At 43.6% G+C, this 18374-nt stretch overlaps 1 long non-coding RNA gene across 1 annotated transcript; it reads left to right on the forward strand.

Annotated features, from left to right (window-relative positions):
- Positions 1-1995: 1995 nt before the first annotated feature.
- LOC123577948 lies at positions 1996-13895 on the forward strand. Its single transcript, XR_006702154.1, has 3 exons — positions 1996-2390; positions 3755-3850; positions 13089-13895. It is a non-coding gene; the product is annotated as an uncharacterized LOC123577948 (long non-coding RNA).
- Positions 13896-18374: the final 4479 nt, after the last annotated feature.

The raw sequence follows: 18374 nt of genomic DNA on the forward strand, positions 1-18374 counted from the left end.
CCGGTCATGAAGCCTGCTCTGGATTCTGTGTCTCCCTCTCTCTCTCTGCCCCTCTCCCTCTCGTGCTCTCTCGCTCTCTCAAAAATAAACATTTTGTTTAAGTGGAGATAATTTTAAGTTGTAATGCTTAATATTCAGTAGACCTTTTTATATATATATTTTTTAAATTTTTTTTTCAACGTTTATTTATTTTTGGGACAGAGAGAGACAGAGCATGAACGGGGGAGGGGCAGAGAGAGAGGGAGACACAGAATCGGAAACAGGCTCCAGGCTCTGAGCCATCAGCCCAGAGCCTGACGCGGGGCTCGAACTCCCGGACCGCGAGATCGTGACCTGGCTGAAGTCGGACGCTTAACCGACTGCGCCACCCAGGCGCCCCTCAGTAGACCTTTTTAGAAAGGTAAACCTTTTTTGAAAGTTTTTTTTTAATGTTTATTTTTGAGAGAGTGAGCGAGACAGCGCCGGTGGGGGGTGGGGGGGGAGAGGCAGAGAGAGACAAGGAGACGGAGCATCAGAAGCAGGCACTGCACTGACAGCAGAGAGGCTGATGTGAGGCTGGACTCACCAACCATGACATCGTGACCTGAGCTGAAGTCAGAGGCTTAACTGAGCCACCCGGCTGCCCCCCAAATTATTTTTTTTTTCTAAAAAATTGATAATGGAATTACGGTTATGTTAGAAAATTGTCCTTGTTTTTGCAATTACATATTGTAGTTAAAATAGGATACCAAAACACTGGGATTCCTTTTCAAACGACACAGAACGGCAGAGTGGCTGGGGTTAGTGGGTGGGGACTACCCCTGGGTTGATGGTCACTGAGGCCACGTAATGGTTGTCTGCTTTTCTGTATGTCCAAAATTCTCCATAAAGTAGAGGTTTTGAAAAGTCCTTAAAGAACCAGCAAGAATTGAATAGAGAACGTGGGTTTGTGAAGCGGTCCTGCGCGGAAAATTGGCTGCTATGTGAAAGTATGTGGAAAACATCTTCCACCAAGCACTAGGCCGGGACTCAGAGCTCCTCGAGATGCCCACATTTGGAGTGCAAGAAATGCTCACCTCAACCTCACACGCACCCGAGGGAGGTGAGGGCAGCTTTACAAAGGACGGTGACTCAGGGCTATGTCTGCACCTGCCTTCCTAAATGCAGGTTTCGCTCTCAGAATTTTGACAATTCCGGTTGTCGGTATAGGAGAGTTTCTCCACATCTTAGTTCTCCAAACGGAGAACAAAACGACCCACTCAAAGTTTTCTAATGTTGCGCTATTGTCAAGAAAATATAAACGTTGTGAAAATCTCGATTATGACACCAGAGGGATTTAGCGGAGACCACACATCACATCGGATGGGGGAATGAGAGATGCCTGCCTTCACCCGATGAACAGAAACATCGAGGCATGGACATAACATTGGAATGCGTGTCTCTGTCTCACACAAAAAGCACATCGAAACGCTGATTTTGACTTCGTGCCTACGTAGGTGTGTTCGTGAAGCCTGCACCCTCGACAGCTGGTGCTGAGATCCAGCGGCTGCGGTGCCTCCCGAACTCGCGCCGCCGCAGGGCCTTCTGGGAGGTGTAGTACGATACCCTGGGTGTCCACCACTGCCACCTGGTGGGCGAAGCTGGAGTACCTACAATTCCCTATAACTTAGAACTCTTCCCGAGGCTTCCCAGACTCTCAGGAGCCGCCGACTGCGCGCTTCTGGAGATCAGGAGCCTGGACAACGGTAGCTTCTGGAAATTATAGTGAGAGAAAGCCGTTTCACTGCAGCCGAGGCCTGGCCCGTGAGCCTGGACTACAAGTCCAGGGAGGGCCCGATCCGCAGCCCAGGCCCGGTCGTGCACGTCCATTGGGTGGATACTGCACCGCCGCGCCTTCTGGGAAACGAAGTCTGACTCTCTGGGCTCTCGGTTGTACTGACTGCTGGACAGAGCTGGACTCCGGCCGTAAGACTACAACTCCCAGAATACACATGCGGCGGCGTTCCGACGCTCCGGAGTCCTCGGCCTCAGCGCGGGGCTTTCTCGTCCTGCTAGTTCCGCTTTGCGCCCTGCGCCGCCGTCGGGCGGTGAGGCTGAGGTGGGCGCTGGTACCCGGTGTGCTCCGCTGTGTGTGGCCGTCCCGGGCGGTCTGGTCAGAGCCCCAGTCCCGGTCTGGCTCCAGGTCTGCGGACGGGCCGTCTCGGCGTGTCCGCCTGGACTCCTTCCCGCCACGGGGGGGGGGGGGGGGGGGGCGGGGCGGTGCCGGCTTGTCCGCTTCGGGGCTGGGCTGGGGTGTCCGTCCCGAGAGCGGAGGGCGGTGCGAGGAACGGGTGGGGCTGCAGGTGACTCCCGTGAGGACCTCGGAGTCGGCCGAGGCGATGGCCGCAGGGATCCTGACAGCCCGACCCCCGGTGAGTGGCCGCTCGCCCTCCCTCCCCGGGCTGGGCCTGGACTCTGCGCCCAAGGGTTGCGTGGGAGTCTGTGCCCTCGCTTGTCAGCCTTGGGTCGTCGTCCCCGCTCTTCCTTCTCAGCCGTCTTGCGGGCGGAGGGACGTGGAAAACCTCAGTAATCCTGCAGTCCTCACGTGTATCCCTGAAATCCTGTAACCTTTGAAGACCCAAACAAAACCTCCCAGCAAGAAAATTCCAGACCCACGTTCCAGACAGCTTCAGCTACCACCCGTTTAAGGAACAAACAGTTCCCGTCTTCCCATCATCTGGAATGATTTGTCTAAAAGAGGGAACATCTCTCCATGTTTCTAGTGAAGCCAATGTAACTATGATTCTAAGACTTGTAAACTCTGAGCTCAGGCTCCTCATTTGAAAAAACAAAAACAAAAACAACAACAACAACAAAAAACAGACCCTAGGAACTGGGAAGTGCTTCCTGAGACTTGTGGGGATTAAGAAAATTTCTATTAGTGCTTTCTTAAGTACAGCGCCCAGAGCGGAGAGAGAACCCTTGGCAAATGATTAACATAATCAGCAGTATTAACGTTATCATTTCTATATACCTGGTGGTATAAAAAAGGGAGGGGACAAGAAGGGGAATTCTAAAGGGGACTGTACATTTGGTCTTACAGAAGATCACTAGTCGATCAATAAATGGGTGGGATAAGTAGGGGGTAAACATCTCAGTGTTATGCCGGCTCGCCTCTGAAGTGGCTGATGCAGACCCCTGCTGCCCACAGGAAGGCTCAGGTGTATCATCCCTCGGAAGCCAGAACCCTTTCAGGACATCTCCCTGTACACCTGGCTGCATCCTCACATTCCCATGTAGCCCCTCCCCGCTCTTCTGGGAACTTTGCAAGAATAAGGATCTTGACTCAGCAGACACGTGGGTGACATTTCAGGAGCAGATAACCTTGGATGATGTGGTGGTGGACTTCACCCAGGAGGAGTGGGGGCTGCTGGGCCCCGCCCGGAGGACCCTGTCCCACAGTGTGATGCTGGGGACTTTAAGGCACCTGGTTGCCGTGGGTGAGGCTGTTCCCACGTCAACTTGTATTTGCTTGGGGTCTTGGCAGAGTGGGTTTGACATAGCTGGGAGTGTGGGGTCACTGCAGTGTTTGTCTACATCAGACCTCCCAGCTTGAGTCACCTGGCTGGCTCAGTTCATAAAACACGTGACTCCTGATCTCTGGGTCGTGAGTGCAAGCCTCACCTTAGGCATAGAACTTGCTTAAAATAATAAAATAAAATGTTCTTACAGGTAAAATTTATATTAAAAAAAACAAACAAACAAAACCTCACAGCTTGATCACTCATTTGGACAGGACCTTGGACCCCAAAGCCAGATACCGTTGCCCACCTAGAATTCAGAATAGAGCCACGGATGATGGACAGAGGGCTCTCCCAAGATTCCTGCCTAGGTGAGATGGTGAAAGGATCTTTGCAGTCAGTTTTTATTTATACGTTTCTTCATATCTTCCTTTTCTAGTGGTTTTCATTACCTGTGGCATTTCCGTAACTCCATCTGGGTTATTTTCCTGTTGTTTGAAGAGCCCCCTTCATCATTTCCTTCAGAGTGACAAAATTCTCTCACTTTGTGTTTGCCTGAAAATGCCTTTGTTTCATTTATTTCATTTTGGAAAGATACTTTAGGCAGAGAATTTTTAGCTTGTCAGGATTTTTTTTCCCCCTCAGAACTTTAAAGACACCATGCGGTTGTCTGGTTGTCTTCCGGACCCCATGATTTCTGTTGAGAAGTCAACCTCCATCTTATTGTTACTTTGAAGACAATGGGTATTTTTTATTTTTATTTTTTTGCTAATGATACCTTTAGAATGCACAAATCTTAAATTTTTTTTTTCAACGTTTATTTATTTTTGGGACAGAGAGAGACAGAGCATGAACGGGGGAGGGGCAGAGAGAGAGGGAGACACAGAATCGGAAACAGGCTCCAGGCTCTGAGCCATCAGAGCCTGACGCGGGGCTCGAACTCACAGACCGCGAGATCGTGACCTGGCTGAAGTCGGACGTTTAACCAACTGCGCCACCCAGGCGCCCCAGAATGCACAAATCTTAAATATACAATTGGAGAATTTTGATAAATGTGTGCTTATATGTAATTCTCACCCAGATGGAGCTTGAGGACATTTTCATTACCTCACAGAGTTCCTTTGTTACCTCTTTCCACTTAAGAAAGGCAAACGCTGTTGAGCTTTTTTTCCTAACATAGGTTCTTTTTGCCTTTTCTAGAACTTCATATAAAGAGAATCCTACATTATTACTTTTGGGTAAGGCTTATCCTCAGATTTTTGAGATTCATACATGATATATGCATTATTATTTCATTCTTTTTTTACTTTTTACTATTTAGGATACTTTATTTTTTAAGTTTATTTATTTATTTTGAGAGAGAGGAAAGTAAGCAAGCAGGGGAGGGGCAGAGAGAGAGAGAGAATCCCAAGCAGGCTGTGTGCTCTGAGTATGGAGCCTGATGTGGGGCTCGGACCCACAAACTGTGAGATCATGGCCTGAGCCAAAATCAAGAGTTGGACATTTAACTGACTAAGCCACTCAGGCGCCCCACAGGTATTTTGCTTTTTGAACGAATTGTAATTCTCTTGATATCCATTGATATCCATTCTCTTGATAATGAACATTTGGATTGTCTCTAGGGCTATTATGAATAATGCTGCTGTGAACATTCTTGTGTAGTGCTTATAACAGACCTATGTTTTCATTTCTCTTGGGTTAATCTAGGAGTGGAATTGTTGGGTGATAGATTAGCAAGGTTTGATTTTATTATTTTTTTCTCTTATTGTTAGGTTTGTATTTGTTAACATCCTAAGGAAGCTTTATGCCAAGATTACAAAGATACTTTCCTGTTTTCTTCTGGTACTTTTATACTTTTTGCTTTTACATTAAGACCTATGATCCATCTTGGGATGCCTGGGTGGCTTAGTCGGTTAAGTGTCTGACTTGGGCTCAGGTCATGATCTCACGGTTTGTGGGTTCCAGCCCCGCATCGGGCTCTGTGCTGACAGCTCGGAGCCTGGAGTCTGCTTCCAATTCTGTGTCTCCTTTCTCTCTGCCCCTCCCCCACTTGTGCTCTGTTTCTCTCTGTCTCAAGAAGACCTATGATCCATCTTGAGTTAATTTTTATGTAAGTGTGAGGTAGTAGACAAGGCACTCATTATGGTTATGTGGTTCCAGCACTATTTAAAGAAAAAAAATTTCCTTCATGGTATTGTACTGTAGCCTTTGTTGAAAATCAACTGAATGTGTTTGTATGGGTCTCTTTCTCTGCTCTCTTCTCTTCCATTGATCCATTGTTCCTGCTCTGTGCCAGCGTCGTACATCTTAATTATCGTACTTCACAGTGAATCTTGAAATGAGGTGGTTGGTGACCACCATCCTCTAACTTTATTGTTTGTAATTGTCTTGGCTATTCAGGTCTTTGGCACTTTCATATAAATGTTATTTTAATTATTATTTTTTCTTTTTTCGTATAAATTTTAGAATCAGTTTGTCAGTTGGAAATTGTCAAGCTTTTTCATTTCACAACATTTCTACTTGCCTTACAGCTATAGGTCACTTTGGAAGAATTTATGTCTAACATGTTGAGCCTTCTAATTCTGTGATCATGGTGTATTTATTTGGGTACTTCTCTCAGTAATATTTTGCACTTGTTAAGTACATGGGTCATGCACATCTTTTATTAGATTTATTCCTAGAAACTTAATATTTTTCATGCTGTTGTAAATATATCTAATTTTATTTTCTAAATGCTGCTAGTATATACAAGTATAATTTATACTTTTTTAATGTTTATTTATTTATTTTGAGAGAGAACGGGGGAGGGGCAGACAGGGAGAGAGAAAATCTCAGGCAGGCTCTGTGCTAACAGCACAGATGCAGGGCGTGATCTCAAGGTGAGATCATGACCTGAGTGATATTAAGAGTCAGACGCCTAACCAACTGAGCTACCCAGGTGCCCTAGTGTAATTTATTCTTTAATTGACATTCTATCCTGTGTGAAATTGCTAAAATCACTAAGTTAATTTATCTGTCAGTTTCTTTGGATGTCTTATATAATCATGTCATCTTCAAGTAAAGATTTATTTCTTCCTTTTCAGACTTTATGCTTTTTCTTTTCTATTAAGTTTATTTATTTTGAGAGAGAGTGATGGGGGGGGGGGAGAGAGAATCCCAAGCAGGCTCCATGCTGTCAGTGCAGAGCCCAGTGTAATTAACATACAGTGAGAAGTGCTGTTCCTAAGAGTACAGTTGAATAAAGTTTTGCAAATGTATATTTGTGTGACCCGTACTCCAGTCCACACATAGAATATTTCCATCTCCCCATACATTTCCTTATGTCTTTTATCACTTAGGACTCCCCCAGTGTGGCAACCATTCTTCTGGTACCTGTCACCAGATAATCTGGTAGATTATCCGGTACAATATTAAATAAAAGTAATGAGAATGGCCATCCTGCCTTGCTCTTGATATTAGGGGATTGCATTCAGTATTTCACCGTTAATTATGATCTGATGCCCTTTATCAAATTGAGAAAGTTCTATTCCTGGTTTACTGAGTTTTTATCATGAATGGGTGTAATCAAATGCTCCACGTACATCTGTTGACATGATTGAATTTTTTCTCTCATCCATTGATTTCTGCTTTCTGTTATTGCCTTCCTTTGTCTTGGTTTAATTTGCATTCCCCTTTTCTGACTTTTTGGGTCAGAAGCTTAGGTTGTTAATTTTAATGCTTTCTTCTTCTTTTTTTAAAAAAAAATTTTATTTATTTATTTTGAGAGAGAGAGGGAGAACACAAGTGGGGGAGGGACTGAGAGGGAGAGAGAGAATTCCAAGCAGGCTCTGTGTTGTCAGTGCAGAGCCTGATGTGAGACTCAAACTCACGAACCGTGAGATCGTGACCTGAGCCAAAATCAAGAGGTGGATGCCTAACCAGCTGAGCCACCCTGGCGCCCCAATGCTTTCTTCCTTTCTAATGTTTGCATTTATAGTTACACATTTCCCTTTAAGCCTTCTCTTAACTGCATTCTGCACATTTTCACATGTTTCATTTCCATTATTGTTCAGTTCATTGTTATTTTTGTTTTCCAAATGTTTTGATCTGAATGGTAATGAAAATACAACATATGAAACTGATTTCTTCTTTGATTTGTGAAGTACATTGTTTAATTTCCAAGTATGAGGGGATTTCTGTTATTGATGTCTAGATTATTTCCATTGTGGTTCAAGAACATATTCTGCATGAGTTCAGTCCTTTTAAATTTATTGAGAATGTTTTTATGATACAGCGTGTAGTCTGTTTTGGTGAATGCATATTCTGCTACTGTTGGGCGTGGTGTCTGATAAAGTTGCACACACTTTGTTCCTACGGACTGTCGTGTCTGTTGTTCTTTCAACTGCTCAGGGAAGAGTGTTAAATCTCCAACTGTGACTGTATTTGTTAATATATATGTTAATGTTTCTTAATCAATTTTTTTTCATGTGTTTTAAAGCTGTGTTACTGAGTTTAATGCCATGTTAGATTATTGTGTGTTCCTGGTTCCTATTCTACATACCGTCTCATCACTGTGAAATGCCCTTCTTTTCCTCTGGTAACACTTCTTGTTTTGAAATCCACGAGTTGATCTTAATGTAGCCAAATAGCTTTCTTATACTGCAGTCAATATACAGCTTTATATGGCTTTTTCTGTGCCTTTACTTTCAGGTTATCTGTTGAAATGTTAAAGTGGGTTTCTTGGAAACAGCATCTCATTTGGTCTTGTTTGCAACCCACTTCAGCAAGCTTATTCTTTTTTTTTTTTTTTTTAACGTTTATTTATTATTGAAAGACAGAGTCAGAGCGTGAGCAGGGGAGGGGCAGAGGGAGAGGGAGACACAGAATCTGAAACAGGCTCCAGGCTCTGAGCTGTCAGCACAGAGCCCGACGCGGGGCTCGAACTCACAAACTGTGAGATCGTGACCTGAGCTGAAGTTGGACGCTCAACCGACTGAGCCACCCAGGCGCCCCAGCAAGCTTATTCTTTAAGACTGTTCAGTAAATTTGTATTTAGTGTGTAATTACTGATATGCTTGGGTTTTATATTCTGCTTCATCTGGTCTTTGTTCCTTTGTTTTCCCATTCAGGCTTCTTTTGCCTTAATTTGGTATTATTTGCTCTTCCATTTTGTGTCCTTGTTTTTTCCTTTTTAGCATTATGTCTTTTTAATCTTAAGTCTTATTTGCCTTATGGTTAAAATACACATCTTTAATGTATCATATACTATCTGGAATTAATATTATGCCACTCAGTGTACAGTGTAAGAACTCACATTAATATAATCACAATTTTCTCTGTTGTCATATATTTTGCTTCCACATATTATATAAACCCCACTGAGCATCGTTGTTATTCTTGTTTTATATAGTCAACAGCCTTTTAAAGGAATTTAAAGTAATTTTGTACAATATTTTTTCCCAATTAATTCGTTTTTGGGTTGCTTTTAATTCCTTTCTACAGATTCAGGCTTCTACCTCTGATTATTTCCGTTCAGTTTAAAGAACACGCTGTACCCGGAGGGAGCTTTCACATAAAGTCTGTCATCACGTTAAAGTTTTGGCTCCTCCTGGACTGTCCTCTTCTGCCACTGTGGCCTGGATGAGCCTCCCACTTTCAGTTCTCTCTGAAAGGCAGGTGCATTTCACCAACTGGTCTTTGGAGAGCAGACCTCTTTACGGGAAAAATGAATGACATCGGAGAGCATTGACGGTTTGGTTCTTACATCTCCAGGTATGACACTTAAAACCAGACTGTCTCTGCCTTTCACTCTTTTTGGTAAGCCACTAATAGGTGTACAATAAAAAGTTAGATTTTAAAAGTGGGAATTTAGTTTTCATGTATATCTTTCCCCCAGGGACTGCCATTTAGCATGGTTTTACTAGCTATATTTTTAACATTGAAGTATGTAATGATGTGCCTGCAAGTTTGATGTCAGATGTTAAACTCAAGATGTTCTCTACAGATTGTTGCTCTTGAACAGTGAACATCCAGGATGGTACCTTTGATCAGTCTAGATAAACTCTCTGCCGTTACCTCTTCAAATGTTTCCTCTGCTGTGAACTCTCCTGCAACTCCGGCTACACATTAGTCTGTCAGGCGTGTTCTGTTTTTATTTTATTTTATTTTATTTTATTTTATTTTATTTTATTTTATTTTATTTATTAAGTTTGAGAGCAAGTGAGAGAGAGCAGGGGAGATGGGCAGAAGGAGAGAGAATCTTTTTTTAAAATGTTTATTTTTGAGAGAGCACCCAAGTGGAGGAGGGGTAGAGAGGGAGAAGACACAGAAATCTGAAGCAGGCTCCAGGCTCTGAGCAGTCAGCACAGAGCCCAACATGGGGCTCAAACTCACGAACCATGAGATCATTACCTGGGCCAAAGTCAGACACTTAACTGACTGAACCACCCACATGCTGAGAGAGAGAGAGAGTCAGTCAGTCTTAGGTAGGCTCCGTGGTCAGTGTGGAGCCCAAGGTAGGGCGAGCCACCCAGGCGCCTCAGGTGTTCTATTTTTCAATTCTTTTTTCTCCCTTTGTATCATCATAAAATTTCCAATAACCTGCCTTTCAATTGACAGATTCTTTCTTTTCCTGTGTCCAGTTTGTTAAGTCCATTAATGGTTTATTTCAGATGCTATATTTTTATTTAGTTCCAGAATAGAATTTTCATTTGGTTCTTTTTTCAGGTTTTCCATGAAATTCTGTGTTGTTTATAATAGGTTGTTGTTGTTTTCCCCAGTCAGTGTGAGGGAAACTTTATTGAGGCCCCAGGGCCACGGGGCTCGGGCAGGAAGCCACATTGCAGGCAAAGGAGGAGCAGGTGGAGGGGCTTTATTGACCTCGTGGGGGTGCGGGTGGTGGTTGTGGTTGCACGTCTGGCGGGAGCACAACGCTCGCTGTGCTTGTATTTCCAGGAGAGCTGGTAGAGGGAGGGCTGGGTGATGCCATTTCCAGGCCAAGCGCCAAGTGCAGGACTTCTCCTAGATATTGTATCTGAGAGAGTGCAGCCATCCTCCAGCCGTTTGCCTCTGAGTCCAGACGCTGCTGCTCAGGTGGGATGGCTTCATTGTCTTGGCTTCAACATTCTCGACGGTGTCACTGGGCTTGACCTCAAGGGTGATGGTCTTGATTTTCAGGGTCTCCACAGAGATTTGCATCTGTGCATCTGCTGATCAGCCGCCGAGTTGAAGAGAAAGAACTGAAACCGTTATTTTTAAATCTTTTCCTACTACTTCTCATGTTTGGTATGTCTGCTTCTATTGACTTTTCTATGGACTTTTTTCTTTTCTTTTAAAACTTTTTTTTTTTTTAATTAATTAATTAATTTATTATTTTTTTTTTCAACGTTTATTTATTTTGGGGACAGAGAGAGAGCATGAACGGGGGAGGGGCAGAGAGAGAGGGACACACAGAATCGGAAACAGGCTCCAGGCTCTGAGCCATCAGCCCAGAGCCTGACGCGGGGCTCGAACTCACGGACTGCGAGATCGTGACCTGGCTGAAACCGGACGCTTAACCGACTGCGCCACCCAGGCGCCCCTTAAAACTTTTTTTAATGTTTGTTTATTTTTGAGACAGAGACAGAGCATGAGTAGGGGACGGGCAGAGAGAGAGAGAGGGAGACACAGAATCCAAAGCAGGTTCCAGGCTCTGAGCTGTCAATGCAGGGCTTGAACTCACAAACCAGGAGATCATGACCTGAGCTGAAGTGGAATGCTTAACCAACTGAGCCACCCAGGTGCCCCTCTATTGACTTTTTTCTTGATTATGAGTCACATTTTCCTGATTCTTTACATGTATAGTCAATTTTTGTGTCCTAGGTGTTGCAGACAGTGCATTGGAGAGACTATGGATTGTTGCCTTCTAGCAAGAGTATCGGTTTTGTTCTGGTGGGCAGTTAAATTACTTCAAATCACGCTAATCCTGATGAGGCTTGGTTTAAGGATTTATCGACGGAGTGTAACTTTGGTTTTGCTTTAGTACTTGGATGTAGTCCTTATCCTTAGGGCCTGGTGTTCCCTTCTAAGATGGAGCTTTCTCAGGTCTCCCCTGAACGCCTAGGGTGCTTACTGGGTCACAGCTGCAATGCCCACCAACACCGGGTAACTTCTGGAGCCTCTGCTCAGCCCCCAGCAGCTGTTCTGTGGCAGGCGTTAGCCTTCTGTGCATTTGCAGTTGAGGTCCAGTCAAGGGCTCCAGGAGAAACCCTTTGCACATTTCTGGACCCCTGTTTGGTCTGTGTGACGTTGCAAAACCCTCCTCACGTTCAATTCTATAGCCTTTTCCCCATCGTCAGAAACATAAGGCCCACCCACCTGATGGGAGTCAGGCTGCTGGGGAGCATGATTGAGTACCCTGTGTGACCACCTCACAGACATGTCACAGGCATCCCCAGTGCTCCAGGTGTGTCCCCTCTGCCTGGTGTGCTGACCACTCTTTTTGTTTATCTGCCTGCCTGTGGAGTCCTCTTGTCCTCTGGGTACATTTTGGGCACTAGTCACAGTGTGAACAGGACAAACAAGGTCCCCATGACTGTGGAGACCAAAGCCTCTAGCGTATGGTGTCTGGGGAGGGACAGACAAGAAAGAACAAAAAGAACAAGGTGATGTTGACTAGTGTGAAACAGTGGTGTGAGGCAAATAAAACAGGACAGTGAGCTGGAAGGTGAGGAGCCCATGTGGGCTGGGAGGTTGGGAAGGGTCTCTCAGAGGAAGTGACCTGGGAGTTGAGAGCCGAATGATGAGGAGGGAAGGGTTGCTGACACCTAAGACTTTGGAGACCAAAGGAGGGCCTTCAAGGAGAGAGGAACTGCGTGTTAATAATGGACATGGTCATGCCCAGGGAGAATGAAAGGAACCCAGAATGAGTAGGAACGAGGATAACTGAGGCAGTCTGACCCGCTTCTGGGTGCGTTGGACAGCTTGTGCAAAAGAGGTATTCTCTTGGTGTCGTGAAACTGCTTTGTTTGGAAGATTCATTTGGTATCAATTACAAGCAGAAGGGATGTTAAGTGGGGAGATGGATCAGAATTCCAAGAGGTCCAAGCATTAACGGAGGGTGGCTGTCCCAAACATCTTCTCTTTATGAATGGCTGCCTGTTCCATGGCCTGTCCCCTAATGGCATCCCCTCTGCCTGTTGTGCTACTCACTCTTTTCATTGGTCAGTCTTCCTGGGGGTTCTTTTTGTTCTGTTTACACTTTTTATGGTTTCTCTTTTCAAAGTTTAGTTCGTGTTTTATTTTTATTTAAAAAAGTTTTTTTTTAATGTTTATTTTTGAGAGAGAGAGAGAGAGAGGGAGAGAGACAGAATGAGAACGAGGGAGAGGCAGAGAGAGGAGACACAGAATCTGTATCAGGCTCCAGGCTCTGAGCTGTCCGCACAAAGCCCGATTTGGGGCTTGAACCCACAAACTGCGAGATCATTACCTGAGCCAAAGTCAGATGCTTAACTGACTGAGCCACCCAGGTGCCCCATAGTTGGTATTTTAAAGCATCTACCCTTGCTGTGCACATCCTGTTGCTTTTATCTTGACATTCTCACTCTAGCAGTTTTCTTCCAAGCACTCAAATTGTTTTTAATTTCCTTCCAGAGTAGAAAAAGAGACCTAAAAGCCAAGAGTCACCGCCAACAGAGGCCTTTTCTGGTAAAGAGTTACCAAGCAGCAGAGTGAACCTGACAAGATCCACAGTGGGTGATTGCTGGCCTTCTACCCGAGCAGACAGTCGGGAGTCTAGGGATGAGCCAGAGAAGCAGGAGATGCATGACGGCAGCTTGGGGTCAATGGAACGTGAACAAGGGCAAGTAGTGACCCAGGATGGGGACTGGGGAAATGCTGAAGTTGTGGAAAAATGCAGCTTCAATTCAGACTTTCTTTCTGCACAGAAATTTCTTGTCAAAGAATATTTCCGTCAAATTGACTCAGTTCACAGCTGCCAGCATAATTTTGTTTTAAAAAATTGTCAGGAAATCTTGGTAGTGAAGAAAGCTTATAAAGGCAATCCATGTGGAAAAGCCTTAGGAAATCTGTATAAATTGAGCATGGTAAATATACCAACCAGAGCATATACCTTTCTACACATGAGATTATTAATGTAGGAAATAAACCCTATGGCTTTAAAGAAAGTGGAGATTTTTTTACCCATAGCTCATGCTTCTCTCACTTCATGAGAACTCATACTAAGGAGAAACCCTATGAATGTAATGCATGTGGGAAAGCCTTTAAGAAACTTTCATCTCTTTCTTACCATCTGAGAAATCACAATAGAGAGAAAGCCTATGAATGTAATGAATGTGGGAAGTCTTTCTGGAAGAGCCTTCACCTCATTTTGCACCAGAGAACTCACACTGATGAGAAACTTCATGAATGTAATAAATGTGAAAAGTCTTTTAGCCATAATTCTTACCATAATGTACACCAGAGAATTTATACTGGAGAGAAACCCTATAAATGTGATGAATGTGGAAAATCCTTCAGTGGAAGGTCTAATCTTAATGTGCATAAGAGAACACATACTGGAGAAAAACCCTATAAATGTGATGAATGTGGAAAAGCCTTCAGTCACAGCTTTCACCTTAAAGTTCACAAGAGAATCTATACTGGTGAGAAACCATATAAATGTAATGAATGTGGGAAAAACTTTCAGTTTTCATTTATCCTTCACTCAGTGTAAGAGAACACACACTGGAAAGAAACCATATAAATGTCATCAGCGTGTGAGAGCTTTCAGTCAAGGTTCTAACTTTATTGGGCACCAAAGAACTCATGCCAGAGGAAAAACACTACATATTTCATTTTAATATATAAAAATTGTACACATTTATTATTTAAAAAAATTTTTTTAATGTTTATTTATTTTTGAGAGAGAGACAGAGCATGAGAGGGGGATGGGCAGAGAGAGAGGGAGACACAGAATCCGACCAGGCTCTAGGCTCTGAGCTGTCAGCACAGAGCCCGACATGGGGCTTGGACTCACAGACCACGAGATCATTACCTGAGCTGAAGTTGGATGCTTAACCAACTGAGCCACCCAGGTGCCCCCCCAAAATTGTACACATACGTTTAAATTTTGTGTCATTCCCAGAGAAGGGCTGAACCTGGGTGGCATTTGATACCTTGGAAAATTTTTCATTAGTGAGATCAAAGCTCTCTTTTTTTTTTTGTTTGTTTGTTTTTTTTAACGTTTATTTACTTTTGGGACAGAGAGAGACAGAGCATGAACGGGGGAGGGGCAGAGAGAGAGGGAGACACAGAATCGGAAACAGGCTCCAGGCTCTGAGCCATCAGCCCAGAGCCCGACGCGGGGCTTGAACTTGCGGACCGCGAGATCGTGACCTGGCTGAAGTCGGATGCTTAACCGACTGCGCCACCCAGGCGCCCCTCAAAGCTCTCTTCAATAATACTAATTAATATGATCACCCAGTGTGGGAAGGACTGTAGCTCAGAAGTCAAAATAGGTTGATGATATTTGACTGAATGACTGAATAGACTGTTCCAAAGAGTCAGAATGCTATTATTTGCTTCCTTGCTCCCCCAGAGCTACAAGATTGGGCTGCCTTTAATGTGTTTCAGGAAGTCATTATAAACTAATTATGGACAGTGTGTAGAAACATAGAAAATTCCTATAATACAGTTCACCCTTGAATGACACAGTTGTGAACTATGCAGGTCCACTTATAGATGGATTTTTTTCAACAAATACAGTACAGTATTGTAAATGTATTTCTTCCTTATGATTTTTTTCTCTAGCTTACTTTATTGTAAGAATACAATATATAATATATATGACATATAAAATAAGTGCTAATTGACAGACCGTTTATATTATTGATAGGGTTTCCAGTCAATAGTAGGCTATTAGTATAGTTTTGGGAGTCAAAGTTATATGTGGAATTTCAGCTGTGCAGGGAGTTAGCACGACAATCTCCCACATTGTTCAAGGGTCAGCTGCAGTGAAATGTGCTGAATTCTTGTGACGGTGTTGCCCTATATGTGCATTTGGATAAGGGCTTAGAAGGAAACAGAAATGAACATAGCTGATTAATGAGTCTGGGGATATTGTGTGGCTTCCTTTTATGTTCAAAACTGCCACAATTTTTCAATAAGTAAAAAGACAAAGAGGAGGGGCGCCTGGGTGGCTCAGTCGGTTAAGCGTCCAACTTCGGCTCAGGTCATGATCTCGCGGTCCGTGAGTTCGAGCCCTGCGTCGGGCTCTGTGCTGATAGCTCAGAGCCTGGAGCCTGTTTCAGATTCTGTGTCTCCCTCTCTCTCTGGCCCTCCCCCGTTAATGCTCTCTCTCTGTCTCAAAAATAAATAAACGTTAAAAAAAAAAAAGACAAAGAGGAGAAAGAAGATCAAATGTCAGTCTGAATCACAGAGAAATGGGTGTACGAAGGTAGCAAAACCAAGAAGAAATGTAAATAAATTTAGCAGTCAACACAAGAAGTTAGAAAAAGAAATTCTTTTTTTTTTTTTTAAGTTTATTTATTTATCTTGAGAGAGAGAGTGCACAGGAGCAGTGGAGGGGCAGAGAGAGAGGAAGAGAGAGTCATCCAAAGCAGGGTCCGCTCAGCATGGAGCCCAACATGGGGCTTGATCCCATAACGGCCACATCATGACCTGAGCCAATACCAAGAGTTGGATGCCTAACTGACTGAGCTACCCAGGTGCCCCAAGAAATTATTTCTAATCAAAGTAGAAGGAAGAATCTAGTAAAGATAAAAGCAGAAAATACATGGTAAAAGGCAACTCTAAGAGAAACAAACTGGATAAATTCCAAACTGATATGATCAAGAAAAATGACACACAGGGACGCCTTGGGGGCTCAGTCGGTTGAGTGTCCGACTTCGACTCAGGTCATGATCTCATGGTTCGTGGGTTCTAGTTCTGTGTCGGGCTCTGTGCTGACAGCTTGGAGCCTGGAGTCTGCTTTGGATTCTGTGTCTCCCTCTCTCTCTGCCCCTCCCCTGCTTGAGCTCTGATTTTCTTTTTTTTAATTTTTTTTTTTCAACGTTTATTTATTTTTGGGACAGAGAGAGACAGAGCATGAACGGGGGAGGGGCAGAGAGAGAGGGAGACACAGAATCGGAAACAGGCTCCAGGCCCTGAGCCATCAGCCCAGAGCCCGACGCGGGGCTCGAACTCACGGACCGTGAGATCGTGACCTGGCTGAAGTCGGACGCTTAACCGACTGCGCCACCCAGGCGCCCCGTGCTCTGATTTTCAAAAATAAACAAACATTAAAAAAAAAATTTAAACAAAAAAATGACACAGATTTACAACACTGGGAATGAAAAGAGAAATACATAAAGAAAATAATATCAAAAAATTGTACATGTTTCTGTTAATAAAAGATTAGATGAAAAAGAGTTTTCTAGGAAAATATAATGCTGTCAAGTACAATATTGACTGAAGAACACACTAAACCTAAATAGACTAAACATTTTAGATTAAACTGCAAAAGAATTCTCATTTTCCCATACACATAAAATTCTAAGCCTAAACTGTTTATCAGTGAATTATTTCTACCCTTCAAGAAGTAGAAAACTCTTTGATACACAACTGTTCCAGAATATGTAGAAAGCTGAACATTTACCTTTCTTGTGACACCAGTTGTCAAAGCCCAAAGAAAGAACCATGAAAGGCCAATATCTCTCAGGACTATTAATGCAACAGTTCCAGACCAGATCCTGCCAGTAAAGATAGTAGAGCGAGTACACTTGAATTTAGAAACATTCACTCCAGGAATTAGGGTGTTGACTATTAGGAAATACATAACTAGAATACCCCGTTGTAGTCAAGCAATGGAGAAAACTAGTCATCTCAATGATTAATGAGAAGTTGAAAAATTTAATATTTAAAGATTATTTAAAGAAAAAAAAACCTGGTAACAGGAAAAAAATATTTTTATCGAATGATACCAGTTTTAAATAGTGACACTAGCATGGAGGTTGGCAAACTATGGCCCACAGGCCAAATCTGGCTTATGTGTTTTTGTAAATCATTTTATTGGAACATAGCCACACCTGCCAATGTCCATATTGTCTACGGCTGCTTTAACAACTAAGGTGGAACTGAGTAGTTGTGAAAGAGATTGCATAGCCTGAAAAGGCAAAATATTTACTAGAAAAGCCTTGCCAATCCCAGATCTAGAGCCATCTCCATTCTATTCAGGGAGGACCAAGGCACGTTTGCTCACAAGTCCTCGTGTATGAACAGGAAATTGACAAAAGGAGTACAAATGGACAAGAAATAGATGAAGAAGTATATGAGTTCATCACTCATCAAAGAGATGCAAATAAAAATGATGGAAATCAATATTTGGGCAGCTGTTAGGAGGTAGGCGGTATCCCAGGCATGCAGTCTACATTACCTCATTTAATACAAAGATCCTGGAGAGGCAAGTTCTATTATTTCCATTTTATAGATGCAGAAAACACAGTCTAGAGAAGCCAATTGGCAGGTAACGACTGGCAACAATCTTAAAAGACCATGTTGGGAATGGCAAAAATAGCAAACAGTGTTGCCTGCCTGGCTCAGTCAGTAGAGCATGGGACTTTTGACCTGGGGGTTGTGAGTTGAAGCCCTACGTTGTGGGTAAAGTTTACTTAAGGAAAAAAAAAAAAAAAGAAAGAAGGGGTGGCTGCATGGCTCAGTCAGTTGAGCGTCCGGCTCTTGATTTCAGCTCAGGTCACGATCTCATGGTCTCGAGATCAAGCCCTACATCAGGCTCAGTGCTGACAGTGTGGAGCCTGTTTGGGATTCTCACTCTCCCTCTCTCTCTACCCCTCCCCACTCTCTCAGTCACTCTTGCTGTCTCAAAATAAGTAAACATTAAAAAAAAAAAAAAAAAAAGAGGGGCGCCTGGGTGGCTCAGTC

This window comes from Leopardus geoffroyi, chromosome E2, assembly GCF_018350155.1.
Source record: "Leopardus geoffroyi isolate Oge1 chromosome E2, O.geoffroyi_Oge1_pat1.0, whole genome shotgun sequence".
NCBI lineage: Eukaryota > Metazoa > Chordata > Mammalia > Carnivora > Felidae > Leopardus > Leopardus geoffroyi.